General features: G+C 47.5%; 1 long non-coding RNA gene across 1 annotated transcript; it reads left to right on the top strand.

Annotated features, from left to right (window-relative positions):
• The first annotated feature begins 799 nt into the window (after nucleotides 1-799).
• LOC117202770 (uncharacterized) lies at nucleotides 800-17,670 on the top strand. The gene is made up of 2 exons (XR_007472982.1): nucleotides 800-1,793; nucleotides 4,730-17,670. It is a non-coding gene; the product is annotated as an uncharacterized LOC117202770 (long non-coding RNA).
• Nucleotides 17,671-18,116: the final 446 nt, after the last annotated feature.

Raw genomic sequence — 18,116 nt, 5'->3', positions numbered from 1 at the left:
AGGAGTCTGACGTCAGCAGACCAAGAAAGTGCAGAGGGAGTTTGAGGAATCTGTCACCTCCCATTTCCTCACGTGAGCTGCCCTCCATCACGAGAATGGAAAGTCTACACAGGCTTCTCAGAAACCAACCCCCCGAACCCATCCCCTGTGCTCTCTTTACACGTCCAGGTGCGAGGCTACACCTCACTCCTTGCCACGTAAATGCACGGAGTGCCTTGTCGTGTTAGGGTCATGCCAGGATCTCGGCATTCGTGTGGCCCCAGCCTCCGTTCAGCCTCCCCTCACGAAGGGGGAACTGAGGCCCCGGAGGTTGGGTCATTTGCTCAGATTCGTACAGACACCTGGTGACAGCTCCTCCTAACTTACTGCTCTCGTCCTCAGAATATTATGCTGCCGTCTTGTGCTACTGTTTTCTTTCCTAAGAAGCATTCCACTTCTCTCCAGTTAGAGGAAGGGAAGTAGAAACCAGGGACAATCTCAGGAAGGTTTTGTGGAGCTGATGTCTGTAGAGATTGGGTTTGGGAGGGTATCTGGGAGGTTGCAGGAAATCCTACCGAAGAGAACGTTCTGGACTGAAGTGTTAGAATCGTGTGTACGGCACTGACCACTGTGAGTGGGCTTGGGGAAGTGGCTGGGAGGGGTGGGAGGGGCGGGAGCGCAGTGTGTGGTCTCCGTGGTCTGTGAAGGATGGGGCCTGCCGTTGCCTGCGGAGCTCTGCAGAGACGCTGCCGGGTGACAGAGCAGTTGTTCTCTTCTGCAGATGGTGCGTCTACTCGTGACGTCACGGCAGGACTTCTTCAGATGCGGGGCATGAATGGGCAGAGACACCCTGAGTAATATCCTCAGATGCAGGACAGACCCGGTGACTGTGGGCGCTCCTGCTACAAACTGCTGTCGCCCAGGCGTCACCGTCGTGCCGTCGCGTCAGTTCTCTTGGGAATGGAAGCTCCTTGGGGCTGGCTGCGGGCAGCCTTCGGTGGCCCCGGTCCTGAGGACATGAGGTGTCCTGGTGGCAGCACCTGGCCCCGCAGCTTGCCCTCCACACGGCAGCGTGTGGCTCTTCCTCTCTGTGTTGTGTCCTCCAGATCTGTGACCCCTCCTTTAGGGGTGCAAGGCTGCCGCAGATGGGAGAAGGGGCTCCTGAAGGATCAAATGAGGCGAAACTCTGGACATTGTGTGACTGCTTTTAGACGATGGATGGGTAGGTGGATGGACCGATGGCTAGGTGATAGATAGACAGACATGCATGTGAATTGTTCCCTGCCTCAGCCGTCTGATAGAAATCCACGTGGCTCTGTTGCCATGGCCCCTGCTGCCCTGCTGTGCGCTCATCTCAGAATGTAAGTTCTGGACGCGAGGGTCGTGGTCACTCTGACTGGCCTCTGCACCAAAGTTCCATTCCCAGCAGGAGGCCACAGGATTCTGCAGGAACCTGGAGCCTGTGCAGGAGGGACGGACTGACTTGCACAAACACGCACTTGCTCGCATTCTGGCTCAGACTCGCACACGCATCTCACGCTCGCGCTCCCACCTTACAGCCCGGGAGAACCCGGAAGAGCAGGGAGGCTTGTGCTCTCGGGACTCAGGTGAGGAAGCTGAGGCCCGGGTTGCCTTCGCTGAAGGAGTCAGGTCATGAGAGCCTGCTCTTTGGGGTGAGCTGAGGAAACTCCGTTCTTTGTCAATGCTCCCCAATTCCAGGGAACCTTGAGATCCCTCCTGCGTGGGCGAGGACCGCTGCGGGCTGGAAAGTCATCGACACCACTGAGCAGCGGCTCAGGAAGGCACAGGGTCAGGTAGGTGAGGGGCTCTTTGCTGAGCGGCCACCGCGGGGGGTCAGCCTGGGGTGCACGACCAGAGGTGGAGTGTGGATGCCTGTGGGACGGATGCTTATCTGAAGAGCTGACATCAGGGCCGCGGGCGCCTCCCATTGACTCGGCTTAATCCACCGGCGTCCAGGGGGAGCTGAAGGCCCGTTCGCTGCCGTGCTTTTTTGTGCATTAGTGTCCATTTTAAGGTAACGGGTGTCTATCGGTGTCAGCATGTCTGCAGCCAATTAATTCAGCCCGCTGCTTCTTCCCAGTAATCGGAATCGCTGGGCTGTCCAGTGCCACGTGCTATTAAGTGCCCTTTTGACCACCACGAACAGCGTTCACAGGAGGACATGAGGGAAAGTGACATGTAGTGTCTCATAGCTGCAAACTGACAGGCAGTATCGCTTATGAGAGAAAAAGATTTTTATAGGAGGACTTTTTAAAAAGAGCACTTATATTTAGTATTACATATATTTTAGGATTTATATTAAGTATTAATGTATTGTAGGTTATGTATTAAGGATTATATATTAAGTATTAGACACAGAATGTATTTTGTAAAAGACCTCATAAAAATAAAGGATGACTGTGCAGTAAATTTTTAGTTGTTTCTTTAAAGTTTTACAAGTAGTTAGAAGAAATCATATATGTGAAGTGATTGGTTGCATTTGGAAGAACATCCATCAGCCAACAGGGTAGAGAGATGCGGTCAAGATAGAGGCTGTACGCTTCCCCAGAGGATGGGAGGGCGGCGCATCTGAGCTGAGACGGACCAGATGAAGACGAAGCCACGGGCACCGCACGAGTCACCCCTGCCTTCACGATCCTTTGTAGAGAGGAAACCTTCTGCACCGGGACTTCAGGAGCTCACGGAGCCCTGGAGCCTCTGGACTTCCAGGTCCTGCCCGGCTGCCTAGTCCCACAGGCCATGTGGCTCAGTGCCTCCATAGATGCTCTGGGTGCAGGGACCACTAGCTGCTCAGAAACCCACGAGGATGTTCATAAATCTATGAAGAATTCTGAAAAAAAAAAAAAAAGCGATGAGTGACTCTAAAATAGGAAAAGAAAACTACAAAACTGAAATTTAAACTTTTTAATGAAATGTTTTAAAAACACGTCAAGTTCTTTAATGGTTAAATTTAGTTTTCATTAACACTGTATTACCTTTGGAAATAATTTAGAAGCTAGCTTTTCTTACACAAGAATCCCTGAGTGTGCACAATAACTGCCCAGACAGCAGAGCCAGTTGCTGATCAAGGGAGTTATTTGTTGCCCAGTGAAACAACAGTAGCACAAAGGAGCGTTTGCATCGGGCTCATTTCGTGTGAGGCACGTTTCTACCTCCAAAGGCATGTTAGTTAATTTACTCGTCATGATAACCGGTGATAAGAGCACGGTTGTTATTTCTGTTTTATAAATGAGACAGAGACATGTTAAGTAACTTCTTGTAGGTCACACAGAACTGGGGTTTTAGCATAGCCCTTAACCACCGTTCCATGCCTTCTCTTAGAGGAACAATTAGAAAATACTTCTAAAGACTTTATAACAAAACATTAGGTTAGATGTGGGATGTTCGGGCACGTGTGTCTTTGAGATTGCCTGGGGTGCGGTCTTTAAAAGTGAGGGTGTCCAGAGCCTGCAGACGTGTCCCCTGGCTTTAATGACGGTCAGGTGGGAAAGCGCCTTGGCTCCATGGGCCCCAGGCTTTGCTGGCTGGAAGGAGTTCCGGCCTGGGAGTGGTGGGCCCATTCCACCAGTGGAGCGACAGACGAGGGGTCCTCTTGGTCAGGGTGACCTTCCTTAGCTCCTCATGGAATTAGAATTGCATCTTCTCTGAATATGCAACCTGTGAATGAATTGGGGTTGTTCCTATTTGTCATTTTATTAGCAACTCATTATAGCCATTTCTTTGGGATTAAAAAGAGAAGAAAAAAGGAAGGTAAGAAAAGGAGCAAGCTAATGGTTTACCCTGAATGCTGCAGCAATTTACGGGGGGCTGAATGAAATGACAGAATTGCCATAATGTTAGATTTAACACATTTTATTTTAGCAATGTGATTATCTGATCATATCTCCAAGTGCAGCCAGCATTACAAAAGTAATTTTTATAATTGTGGAGTCATTCACTCTCAGATGGTTCAGAATGACTTTTAAGATCATATTACCAAATTTTCAGCTTTAAAACAACTTTATCCTGTCATGAACGTAACTACAGCAATATGAACAAAACTGGAATTTCTCATGCACATGGCGAGACAGAGAATTAAAGTCCTTTGTGCTTTGAGAGCATGACTTGTCACGTTGCCTTTTCCTATTAAATGTGTTTGCCAATATTTGTTTTTTTCCCTCCCGCCTTGAGCACCGAGGATTTCCCCATGTCACTCTGTCCTTCTCCCCCCACATTTCCACCAGAATTTAGACAGGGCGGGGGGAGGTGACCATAACATACCCTCTGGGGAGCAAGGGGTCACATCTGCGGAGTGCTGGGTGGTGTGGTAGGTCCCCGGGATGGGCTTCCCGCTGGGTCTTTGGCGTCAGCTGTAGGTGAGCACGTGTTTTCATGAACAGAGATCAAATATAATTCCCAGCTCCTAATACACTAGTTTCTTTCCTCAGTCACTCGTAGTAACCCTTAATTAGTAGCACTCGTTACAGACACACCCAGGGCACTCCTTTGCACTGAGAGGCCCTTAAGCTGAGAAGGACCATCGGTGCGGGAAGGGGGCCCCAGGTATGACTGCTGCCACCTGGTCCCTCTGCTTCAAAATCGTGCGCGAGTGTGTTCATATGTCTGTGAGCCTGTTTCTGTTTTGTAGAGAGGTTCATTTGTGTCATAGTTTAGATTCCACATAGAAGTGATGTCCTATGGTATTGTCTTTCCCTTTCTGACTTACTTCACTCAGTGTGATCATCTCTAGTTGCATCCATGCTGCTGCAAGTGGCGTTAGTACAGCAGAGACGGGCACGACGTCGTAAATCAACTATATCTCAATTAAGAAAAGAAAAGAAGATTTAAAAGTTGTGCACGGCCTGATGCAACTATTGGTCCTGGCTTTCAGGGCAGCTTCTTGAGAAAATAATGCAAAATTCTGGAGATTAAAAAAAGTTTTAGAAGACAAGGACAGGTTGCCAGTGAGCTTCATCTCGCTGCTCCTGCGGTGTTCCCTGTCTTGCCACCTGCCCAGGGGAGAAGCTGTGTCCTCTTCCTGACTCTCGCCAGCCACGTGTGCCCTCCAGGCCTCCGTTGCGTCAATGGCCCAGGGGTGTGACAGCCTCCTCCCACAGGGGCTGTCACAGAACTGTAGTCGACAGTTGGCGGGGTGCCCGGGATGATGACAATTTAATAAACGTTGGGCGCGTCCTGCTCTAGGTATTCCGGCACAGCTTGGTGATGGCAGGTGGCCTAAGGGGAAGAGTGAACCGTCTGTTTCGGACTTTGCTCTAGAAGATTCTGTTACTGGACAACCCTCTAGGTCCCCCACCAGATCCCGTGGTTCCTCCAGGCCAGCCCTTTCCTGACCTGGGGTTGAGATGCCAGAGGACAGACTCGGCGATGGGGGACCATGGACCTCCACTTGGGACTTGGGAAGCTGTCGCCGCCGACACAGCCTGTGGGACCCATCCCCCAGTGGAGAAGGCACGCGGACGCGGACAGAGCTCACGGCCTCGTCCCCTCGGACCTTGACCTGTTAGTTTTTACTACGGTCGTTTCTTGAGTGTCCGTTCATTGAACTCTCATCACAGACAGAGCGCCCACGTGCCCAGCCGAGGGCCCAGACGCCGTCACACGAAGGCATGGTCTCTGCCCTCATTTCAGTTGGCTGCTTCTTTCCAACTAAAAGTAAAACGTTTAAACCAAGTAACGATTTGTTTTCTAATCCAGATGTACACTTCTGGACTGGGTCTGTGCTTGCTGTTTCTGCCTCTGGTTTTCCAAATCTGTAAAGCTGGGGCGTGTTCAGCATGACAGTGAGGGATGTTGGCTAAGAGGGGGGAGACAACACACGTGCCGTGCTGGTCTCGGTGCTTGGGTGGGCGCCGGTAAGCACAGAGTGACCGGAGATAGAGCGTGCTGGGCGTGACTAAGTGAAAAGCACACGGGCTTTTGACCATCTCTTCCCTTTAGAGGAACATCATGATTGCCAATTCTTTTTTTTTTTTTTTAATTTATTGAAGTATAGTTGATTTATGATGTTACGTTCATTTTTGCTGTATAGTAAAGTGATTCAGTTATACATATATATTCTTTTTCATATTCTTTTCCATTATGGTTGATCACAAGATTTTGAATAGAGTTCCCTGTGCTCTACAGTAGGACCTTGTTGTTTATCCATTCTTTATATAATAGTTTGCATCTGCTCATCCCAAACTCCCAATCCATCCCTCCCCCACCTCCTCCCACTTTTTATTGCCATTTCTTGAGGCTGTATTTTTAGTGAGCTCCTTAGGATTTCAACTTGTAGAAATGCTTCCATAAATCAAATTTAATGATACCTTTTAACCAGCCCCCCAAGTGCCAGGTGGTCTCCATAAGATGACAAATAACATAAAAGAATAAAATAATCAGCTGGAGAAAACTTGCAGAGCATCAGGTAAAAAAATTTTGTTGTCAACCCTATTTTATTGTGTTTCTGAACGCACTAGAGAGTTGTTTTGCTTCATTGCCAATTTATCTTTGGTCTTAGAGATGAAGACACCCAGGTTTTATTCCTCATCTGAAGTTAGTGTTACAGACGTCGTAGTGATCTTAGTGATACTAAGAGCAGCCGTCCTCTGTGAGTCTCTACTGTAGACGGAGAACTTCTGATACGGGATTTTATAAGCAGTCATTTTTAGCCCCATCAACAGAGGAAGGAGACGAGGTGCTGAGAGCTTAAGTAAGAACTGGTGCCAGGCCCACAGCTCACGACAGAGGAGCCGGACACCGTGGACCTGGGAAAAGCGCCTCCACCTCCAGGGGCCTCCATGCTCTGAGAGTTCTAGACCCAGGTGTACGCCAGAGAGTTTCCAGTCTCTAAGTGCTGGGTCTGTGTAGGCAGGACAATCTGCATAACAATAACCCAGAGCCAGAAAGAGGCCTGTGGTAAAGCGACTGAGAAAAACTCACAGATTAAAGTCAACACAGCAAAGTAATAAAACTATGACTTTTGATTGTTATATTGTTTTATTATTACAAGATGCTTGATTATAACAATTCAAAAGAACATGCTCGTACTATATTAAAAATATTAAAATGTGTGAGAGTAAAAACTATGGTGTAAAGTAAATCTTGTGTAATTCTCCTAAATGGAACGTGGTGCCAAGGATCAGGTTTCGTTAGTGTTGTTTTTTATAAATTTATTTATTTATTTATGTTTGTCTTCTTTGGGTCTTTGTTGCTGTGCGCGACTTTCTGTAGCTGCGGCGAGCGGGGGCTACTCTTCGTTGTGGTGCACGTGCTTCTCCTGTTGTGGAGCGTGGACTCTAGGCGTGCAGGCTTCAGTATTTGTGGCACGCGGGCTCAGTAGTTGTGGTGCATGGGCTCAGTAGTTGTGGCTCGCGGGCTCTAGAGCGCAGGCTCAGTAGTTGCGGCGCACGGGCTTAGTTGCTCCGCGGCATGTGGAATCTTCCTGGACCAGGGCTTGAACCCGTGTCCCCTGCATTGGCAGGCGGATTCTTAACCACTGCACCACCAGGGAAGCCCTCCGTTAGTGTTTTTATTGTTCTTTTTTTTTTTTTTTAATGAAATAACTAAAGGAAAAAATGGCTTCCTTCAGATTTATAAAAGAAATTGAATTCAAGCCTGATAGCAAAGTCATTGTTTCTTGGTAATCTTTAGTGTCAATATACTGTAAGACAAAAGGACATGAATTGGTTAAATGGGCACCCCCCGCATTCCCCCAGCCCCTGCATATGGCGCCCATGTGACATTTTTGCACATCCTGAAACGTGGAGGTGGAAGCATCATTTCATTCCTCTCTCTGGGTGTCCAGCAGTGACTGATATAAATATTTTATCAGGCAAACCTGCAGGTTTCTGAAGATTGTATGTCTTATCAAGTTAACCCTTATAATTACGTTGTCTTCGGCAGCTATGGGATCTCTTTTACTTTTGCCGTTCTTTGGTAAATATCGAACCGTAAGAAAGATGTACAGCCGTAAGCTGAGACGTGCAAACCACTCCTGGCGTGACGTGGGGGTGAAGGGGCCCCCGCTCCAGGGCTCTGCACACGCCACCTCTCCGAGGAGAGGCCCAATTAGGCCAGAAAGTAATCTTCATCCTTCCTGCCCCCCTGACCAGTCTTCTCTCTCTCTGCTCGGGTTTGGACCCGCCTCCCTCCTCCGTTTTGCAAGGGAACTTTCCTGCTGCAATCACACCCCCCCCAGGAGGGGCCGGGGCGTTGGGGCAGGGAAGCTCGGGCTTGGCTGGGCTCCCGTCCTGCGCGCCCCTCCCCCGCCGGGGCACTGGTTTCTTCCTGTCATCGTTTTGTGTTCTGCTCCGTGGCCCCGTGGGCACAGCCATCAGAGCACCGGATGCTTGACCCTTTGGTGCAAACGCTCGGCTGTCCTGCATGGGGCAGGAGGGAGCCCCTTATGGCCCCCGAGTGTGCACGGGGAGCGGCAGTCAGAGGTCAGCCCGCGTCCTTGATGTGCCCCACCGCCCGCGCCGGCCTGTCTCTCCTCTCCACCCGTGCCCGCGGAGCCCAGCCCCGTACACGGCGCCTTTGAAGCTAATGGAGGCTGCTCCTTGGATGTGCCTGGCGGGGACCCTTCCTTCTCCACCGTGGGCACTTCTCTGTCTCTCTCTCCCTGCCTGCCTATCTCATCCTGATCACTCGTGCTCAAAGGTAATTACATCTCTCACACCCCCTGTACACATGGCCCCGAACGGGTCTCTGGAGAAATGTTATGAGCCGAACAACATGGCAGGCAGTGAGCTCGAAAGCCACCATCCGTGTTGAATTCTGAGCGGTAGGAGATATAAAACAGGACATGTCCATGGAATTGTGCAGCAGTGGGAGGGAGGCTCTCTCCTGCCTGACTTTCATGAGGGTGCTTTCTGCCAGCCCTGTCTTGAGCCATGTCCTGTGAATGGTGATGATGGGACTTTGGTCCTGGGGTCCCCTGGGCAAGCCAGCTGTGTTCAGTCTTGCAGTGTAGGACCCCCTGGACCTGAGGGGGACTGGTGGTCAGTCCAGCTGGAGTCGGTCGGCTCTGAGCACTCACCAGCATCCCGACCAAGGGCTCACCCCAAGGGAGGTACAATCAAGGGCTGCAGAGGGTCGAGGACAAGGCCACCGACAGAGGTGGGAACTTCTGAGCGGGTGTGGTGACCATCAAATGGACTGCCTCATAGCCCCATACACTTGAAAGCAATCTCTTCGGAAAGGAGGCAGCAGGTAAACGAAAATGAGCTGGGGACACAGGAAGCACTGTGTCACCTCTAGAGAGAGTGCTGGTCTGGGGGTCGGAGGGCTCCTCTCCCCTGTGGGGTTACCCTCAGGACAGGGTGCAGGGCGGAGTGTGGGCTGCGCTAGTGCACATCCTGATGAAGGAGCAGGGAGATGCCAGCAGGCTGGGGTGGCAGCACCCTGTGTTCCCTTGGGCCACGTCAGCAGCACCCTTGTGGCACTGGCCCCCAGGTGGACCCCAGCCTCAGTGGCTTCATGGGGTCTTGAGTCCATCTGGTAGTTCTGGTGTTGGCAGCAACAGGTGAATGGCTGCTAAAGAAGATAAAAATGGCAAACGTCGGGGGCAGGTGAGGAAAAAGCCACAAGGACGCCTGGGACAGACCGCCTCCCTAGAGATCCCCCCGCCCAGACTCTCTTTGTCTCCGACTTTCTCTCTCTCTCTCTTTTTTTGTTACTAGAATTTAGGACTTTTACCTTGTCCCAAAGTGCCTGAAGCAGAGAGCGTGATAAAACATCTTGCTTTCTTTTATAGTCCCCCCCCAAGCAAAAGCAAAAACAAAAACTATGTGTTGGAAAAAAATTAGTTTTGCACATGGGATTTTGTACAATATAAATTCAAAGCCTACACATGAGGGTTAGCTCTGTTGCACGTTCTGGGACATTTCCCTTCCCATACGCATCTTAGAATAAGCCTATATATGTCCACAAAAAAACTTTCCTGTGACTTACACAGCAATCACATTAAACCTATAGGTTTGTTTGGGGAGAACTGACATCTTTACTATGTTGAGTATTCTAATCCGTGAACACAGTGTGTGTCTCCAATTATTTTGGTCTTTTTTATTCCTTTCATCAGTCATCATTTTGTAATCCTCAGCATACAAGTACGTGTTTGTTTCTTTGGAGCAGTTATAAATGGTATTACATTTCTGGTTTTGATTTTTCCTTGTGTAGCGTTTGTTTATAGAAATCAAGTTGATTCTTGTATGTTTATATTATATCCTGTGATCTTGCTGAACTCATTTATTAATTCTAGAAGTTTCTGCAGATTACTTAGGATTTCTACATGGACAATCATATTATCTGTGAATATAGGCTATATTTTCTTTTTTTTTTTCAAATCTGTATTCCTTTTTATTTCTCTTTCTTGCCATATTGCACTGGCTGGAACTTCTAGCACTAGGCTTAGTTAGAGTGGTGAGAGCAGACATACTTGCCTTTTCCCCAGACTTAAGGAGAAAATGTTCAGTCTTTCACCATTAAGTGTGATGTTAGCTGTAAGTGTTTTTTGTAGCTGATCTTTACTAGGCTTAGGAAGTTCCCTTTTATTCCTAGTTTGCTAAGAATCATAATTATTAATGGGTATTAGATTTTTTCAGATGCTTTTTCAATACCAATTAATATAAGCTTATGATTTTTCTTCCTTAGTCTGTTGATGTATGGATTACATTGATTTATCTTTGAATATCGAGTCATCTTTGCATACTTGGAATAAACCCAACTTGGTCATGGTGTATTATGCTTTTTGTACATTACTAGATTCAGTTTGCTAAATCTTTTGAGTATTTTACGTTTAAGTTCATGGAAAATATTGGTCTGTAGTTTTCTTTTGTCTTTGGCTGTTTTGGGTGTCACAATAATACTGGCTTCATAAAATGAGTTGGGAAGTATTGTGTCCTCTGCTATTTTCCAGAGGAGATTTTGTAAATGTGATGTTAATTCTCTAAATGTTTGTAAATTCTCCAGTGAAATCATCTGGGCATGGAGATTTCTTTTTCTGGAGCTTTTAAATTACAAATTCAACTTTTTATGGGTTGTGTGAGGCTACATATTTTTTCATTTTTGAAAAGCAGGAGGCCGGTACTATGACAGCTTCTCGGGTAAGAAGTACAGGGCTGGAGGGGAGGGAAAGGAATAAGTGGAGATAATTCAGGTCAGTATCGTCACGATCCTGAGATTTCCCGCTTATAAAATGGTCCATTTGTTGGCTATGGCGCGTAATGCAAAAGTTCATCTTTATTTTTATACCTAATATTCCTGAGACATTTCTGGCATGATTTTGATAAACTTTACCATTTCCTATTTCTCTTTCTCTTTTTTAAAATTTATGACCTTTACAATATAGAAATACTTCTGGTCTTAACCTAGTTTTCACTCTCCTTTTCTCTCTATTATATTTAGAATGTGTTTCCAAAGTCAGTTTATTTTCTTGAGTTTGTTACAGAAGAAGCAAGCACCTGCCCAGGTAACTAATGGAAGCTGAGAATCTGTTCCCGGGATGGCTCTCCCTTTGCAAAGTACAGTTTTTAAAAGATTTCATGCTCCGCGGGCTCCTCTGTCAGTGTCAGTGGAGAAAGTGTCACCGGGCTGAGAATGTAACATATGTTGCTGTTTCAAACACACCTGTGGGAAATATAAGCACATACGGATACTTTCTGCATCTGTATCTGCGACAACTGCAGTGTGGCCTTTGGCAAACTGGTTTTCCCTTTGGGACCTAGAAGAATACTTGCTACCAGGTAATGTTTATAAAGGGCTGGCAAATGCATTATTTTAAAAATACAGTTTTTGGGGCTTCCCCGGTGGCGCAGTGGTTGGGAGTCCGCCTGCCGATGCAGGGGACACGGGCTCATGCCCCGGTCCGGGAAGATCCCACATGCCACGGAGCGGCTGGGCCCGTGAGCCATGGCCGCTGAGCCTGCGCGTCTGGAGCCATGGCTCCGCAACAGGAGAGGCCACAACAGTGAGAGGCCCACATACCGCAAAAATAAATAAATAAAAATACAGTTGTTTTTTTTTTCATTAAGCTGGGAACGAGATGTAAATCATGTCAGCAAGACCTTTTGAAACAATAATTTGTCTTTAGGAAAAATGTCTTGCAAATGTTCCCAATGTATCTTTTAAAATGAAAAATAAATGCCCAAAAGACCACTTGTCTGATGGCCCATGATGATGAAATGGGAGAGTGATTTCCACTTGGAGCGTGTGATGCACACACAGAAGATTGTAGAGCGAGGGGCCCTCTTGGCTTGGTTTTTGTCTGTAGGGACAGGAAGGTAACCTACTTCCTGTCTGGTAACCCATCCACCCAGCACAGCCAAGGCTGGGACTGCTGGTCCCCCCATCTGGAATCATCCCACAAAAACCCTCCTGTTGTTTAGAAGTGCATTATTGTCAGTAAATAAACGCTGTCATCTCAGGGTTTAGGATGTTAAGCGAGAGGGATATTGCATTAATCACTTGCATCCCAAAGCAGGTCTTGCTTCCCGGAAAGCAGGATAAATAGCATATTTGCTATTGCTGTATAACTCGCTGTATAAATAGCAAATTCATATTCTATTGATGTATAGCTTTGGACCGCTATTTATTTTACCTTCAAAAAGTGTGAAACACTCCTGATCTTTTTATTTCTTCGGGGATGAACAATTACAGCATCAAGAGACGTTTAAATAATGCTTAATTTTTAATGCAAGAGAACGAGACAGATGGAAGTGTTCTGCCCAGACTTCAGATCAGGTTTCTGGTTTTTAAGCTTAACGTGCAGTATCGGCCTATTAAGTGGCATTCTTTTATTTGCTATGTTCTCCATCCCCATCAGACGTCATTTCCATTGATGTTTTGTATTGTTTGCATGTTAGCACATCTCCTATTAAAATACAGGGGCTGAAGGGGAAAATAATTAGATTTATGGCTTTGTACTCTGAGTTTCCAATTTAAAGGTCTGTTAAAAACTAACTCACGCTGTGGTACGTACATGGCCATTATCTGTTTAAATTAGCTTATCAGCACAAAGTTTCTCCTTTCTCGATTTTCCTGGAGAGGAGGAAAGCTGACGACTGACCTCTCCACTCAGTTCAGACACAACTTTGGATTAATCGTCACAGCAAAACCCTCTTGACCCAGTGGTCACATCACTAGCCAATTCATGATGATAATTTCTACATAACTTTTTAATACTCAAACTTCTTTAGGACAGCTGGACAGCAGTGACATCCTGAGCCTTCAGGCAAGCAGGAGGAATTTTTGAGCGACTGGTCCCGAGGCTCTGGTGGGCCTGCTCTTACAGCCGTCCACCTGGAGGATCCACAGGACAGATGCTCAGAGCAGCCTGTGGGGAGATCAGACCAGGGGCTGAAACCCCGGGTCAGTCCTGAAGATGGTGGGAAAAGGAGGCCAGTATTTTGGGGTGTCACAGCTCTAAATACACATTCTATCTACTGGCTGAGTCTAGGCTCATGAGATGAAAGATAAAGAGTTTAAAACGACGGACTTGCAGATATACCAATGTGAGATTCAACCCTGGTTCTCCTGCTTTAGAAGTTTTACTTGGGATGATTTCCTGTCACTTTTTGAGTCCATTTCCTCAGTTTTAAAATGTGGGAACTACTAGTTTTGTTTAAATAACTTCACACCTTTTCTGTCTGGGAAAACTTTTTTCCCATAAATGGAACAGACTAAGTCTGAGGTAACCCACGATGCCTTCCTGTTGCTCTAAATTCTCTCTGACCCTTCCACTCGTATGTAATACCTTGTGGTTTAAGCATGATGTAGAAAGGAAACCATGGAAAAAATGTGGACAGTAACGTCAACTTCTCATGATTAGAGAGAGTATGTGTAACCCCGGTTTGCTGGTTTATTGGTGACGCTAATGACATAATAGGCTTCATGTCCCCTGTAACATAGTGGGTTCAGACAGCAACCTTCTGGACGTGTCTGGGGCCAGGTGGATTTAGAGTCCTGAATCCATCATCTTGGGCTGGTCCTTGTGCCTCAGAGTTTTTATTTGTCAAACAGGGATAAAAATACCTACCCTGAGAGTTTTGTTAAGAATTCTAGGTGTTTTCTGTAACAAGCCAGCCAGCGTTAGGAGCCTGCCTCCTGCCTGAGATATTGAGGAATTTGCTACGTGATGCTGTCTTCATAGCACCCCTAGGAGGTACAGTTGTTGTTACTGGCTTTCCCTGGACACCCAGGAAGATGGGGCTCCCCTGCCACTGCCATGTAAATGGCTCTTGTTGAGTTGACCCAGCCAGCGTTTTCCCTCAGGAACTTCCTTTAAAGCCGGGTCCCCATCCCTGGCCTTGTGTCCGAAGCGTTCAGTAGTGATAATTTCTAGAAACCTTCGTCACTGATGACAAGATGGATTCAGTCGGGACCCAGGTATCAGCAGTGACCCAAATCCTTCCTAATTAATTGCAGCTTCTTTACGGTTGATCTACTGTAGTGTAGGAAGTGGCTGGATTCAAAACAACTGAAAACCTCTTGCAAACCAAAAATAATTGTAAAAAATTTTAAAAAATCAGTGTCTTCAAGGAAGGCCATCACTTTAAATATACACCTCTCAGAAAGTTTATCTGATGATACAGTTTTAAGCTCTATAGAGGAAGCAGTATTCAGTATGCGTTAGGAGGAGGAAGATACGCGCACAAATGCCTTCACTTTCCTCCAGAGACGTTAATACCTTCAGAAGCCACATGCCCAGCCTGAGGAGCAGCATAAAAGAGGTCAGCGGGGGAGACAGCCCGACTCAACCTTTTTTCTGGCTGTGCAACCCAGGACAGCGCAACCTGCGATCTGGTCTTTCAAAGCTTAAGGCTCCATATCTGTAAAGTGGGATAGTGCCACCGACACCTCGGATTTCGAGAATTAAGTGAAACAACATATATAAATACACGTAAATCACGTGGGTCCAACCTTGACACAGCGTGGGTGTTTAAGAACTGCTCCCTTCTGGTCCTGTGATTGTGGGGAGAAAGCAAAAGCATTTCGTTTGTTAAATGTTCTATTACCACATTTCTGACTTGGGGTTTTGCAATCCTGTATGCGTACCCTCCAAGGCGTCTTTCATCTCCAGAATCCCCATGCGCTACAAACCTAGCACATGAAGATAACCCACCATGATTCACAGGGACCCCTAATCCACTCCTGGAGCACGACCACCCCTGGGTAAAAAGATCAACAAATATTTATCAGCTACATAACGCCGCGACTAAATTCAATGGAGTCCTTTTATAGGATTTCCCAAAGGACGGAGATAAGAAAGCTGTGGGTGATGGCGCTGTTACACCTGTGTGTGTTTATCCAGGTCTTTAGAAGATCAATACTGTAATCAGGGAGTCAAATATTAGGCAATTATAAGACTTCAGAGACTAGATGATGAATTCAGTCCCTTTTTCTCCAGTTGGGTGATGCATTTAAATCAGAAACAATCATCTTGCCCCCAAAGGGAGTGGTGCTCCCTTGTGGACCGTGAAAGCACAGGCTGAGGATCCTCTGCCTTCTGTTTGTTTGTGTATTTTTCAAAATAAGCGATGCATCTTCTCCAGTAAACCCCGGGTGTTAATCAAAAGACAGGAACGGCTCATCAGCTCCGCGCTTGCACTCGGCTAATTGCATTAAAATTCCTGCGTGCGCAGCGGACGGCACAGCCGCCTGGAGCGTACAGTCAGTCCCGGCTCCTCTCCCTCTCATATCCTGCTGTCTGTTTGCCTGAGGTTCTGAGCCGTGTTCAACTCTGAGAGATCTCCAGACCTCGGAGCGTGCATAGTCCTGTCCGAGAGTCATCAGACTTCCAGGAAATCCACTTGGCTAGATGTGTGTGACCTTCACTTTGTCTTCATTGAGCTGCCCAGTCGGCAGAGCCTTGATTTCTCAATATTTGAAATAGGATTGACAGCTGATCCCCTCTATGCCTGGAGAGTCTCGGTGAGGCGCACCTGAGCGTAGCGGCCAGGAGCCAGTCGATTGCCAAGAGAGGCGTCTGGCCCTTCAGAGACCGGCCCCGAGGGTCTGCACACGGAAGAGCCGCAGCAGAGCCGCTGCTGTTTCACATTTGGGGTTCTCTGGATCCACCATTTCCCAGAGGGGAGGCTTTTAAAGGGAAGGCTGATAAGGAGGAGAGCAGACCTTCAAAGACGAAGGCACTGAATCCCCAGCAGCAAGGCCCTGCGAAGCACATAGTAGGTCCTCACAGTGAATGGCTGGACGGTTAAAGAGACGGGGCGGGAAGGGCAGGCAGGTGATGGCAGGGAGAAGGGAAGGGCCCCCGAGACAGGGTGTGAGGGACAGGAGGTGTGTGCCTGGGAAGCTACGCTTCGGAGAGACGGGGAGCATCAGAGTCAGAAAAATATGGGATGTGGTTTATCGTCACTGAGGACGTATATTATGTGTCAGGAGCTGTGCTGAGCAATTGGCATGCAGGTCTCAGGACCTTCCCAAGAAGCCTGTGCACAGATTGTCCAGACGTCACAGGGGCAGAAGTCCCAGCCAGGCGGGTCGGCGCCGCCCTTGTGCTCCTCACGGCTCTGGTTTTGTCGACATCCGGGTTGGCAAGCTTCTCCTGTAAAGAGCTAGGCAGTAGATATTTTAACTCTGTGGGTCCTACAGTCTCTGTCACAGCTACCCTTGCAGCTCAAAAGCGTCCACAGACAATATGTAAATGAATGGCCAGGGCGAGGTACCAGAAAACTTTATTTACAAAACAGACAGTGGGCCAGATGTGGCTCAGCAGCCTAGCTTGCTGAGGCCCCGTTTACATCAAAGTGGGCGGCTTCACTGGGGGACGAAGGCCAGTAAGTGTGGAGGGGGGGTAGACGGAAGGGGTGTAGGAGACGCCAGAGCATGTTTGGGAGGCACGGGAGAAGGGAGTGACGCTGGTCGCTGCAGCTGGTCGTGATGGTGGTGGTTCTTACCGTGGTTTAATTGTATAATCGTTTCTGCTTCTAACAAATGTTCACACATTTTAAAAATATAAGTTAGATCAGTCGGTGTCCTCGACTGGAATCTCTTCCTTCCTAAGTGCCACTGCCCCGCACCTCCTTGTCAGTGACCCCTCCCTTCCTGTGGACATGCTCAGCTGAGTTCCAGGAGGCGCTGGACCCTGCATGAGAGGCAGTCTGAGTAGCTGAGTTTATAAAGCATGTATTTCTCATCTCAGTCCTTTCATTAGCGCCAATCGGTTTTGGAAGGGAGTTGATGTCTTTTTATGTGTCCTACAAAAAATATCAAATGCAAGCATGGATGAATTTTCAGCTAGTGAAAGTCACCTTGATTTAATAATTTGTACATGTATTTTCTGTTTGTTACAAGTGCTCTGCTACAAGTAGATCATTTTATCAATTCATTTTTGTTGACAGTAAAATACCTTGGAACTAAAACACGGAGGTGGCGCATTAGAACAAACTTGAACTTTCAGTTGCAAAGCACTGATCTGCGTTAACAGTTCAAAGAAAAATGCAGAAAATGCTGCCTCTTGTCCAACAAGAAAACAATCCAAGGACACAGCTGTTGATGTGCCCGAGAGTGAGACGGGCTCGTCGTGTTTTGTGCCCAGCGAGGGGCACTCCAGAAGCATCACCCTCATTTGCTTTGTCTTCCCTCTTCTGCTTCGTCAACAGCTTGCCTCACTGCGCATTAGCCATACCAAGGAAAATGTCTGCTTGTCCTGATTAAAGTACCCCTTTGACAAAGCCTCCTGCTTCCTAATTGTTTCACCTCTGCCCACGTGACACATCAGGAAAAATTCGTCCTGTTCATCGTTTAAGTATTTCTCTTGAATCTTAGGATATTAGCATCATCAGGACCTGTGGGGCTGGCCATCTGGCTCGTCTCTAAGCCATATTACAGCCACAAGAGAGCTTTAGTGAGGTCTGGGGGCATCCTCAGAAACGGGTGTGCTTAAACCCCAAATGCCTGGGTATGCTCTTGGAATGCACATACAAAAGCAGAATGTTGTAATTACCAGAGAGACACCAGGGTGTTTATCCCGGAAACAAGATCTTCCCCAAAGTTTAGCAACCTGTTTATTCTCATTTCTGCTTTCACTGTCTGCCTGAGTTGCATGAAATCGGTGGTGGTCCCTTCAAGTACTAGAAAACATTATTTTAAAATGGTCAACCAGGAAGCCAGATACCCTG

Source organism: Orcinus orca, chromosome 18, assembly GCF_937001465.1.
Source record: "Orcinus orca chromosome 18, mOrcOrc1.1, whole genome shotgun sequence".
Lineage (NCBI taxonomy): Eukaryota > Metazoa > Chordata > Mammalia > Artiodactyla > Delphinidae > Orcinus > Orcinus orca.
Note: the sequence above shows the minus strand (reverse complement) of the source record. Positions and strands in the feature narration are given on the sequence as shown.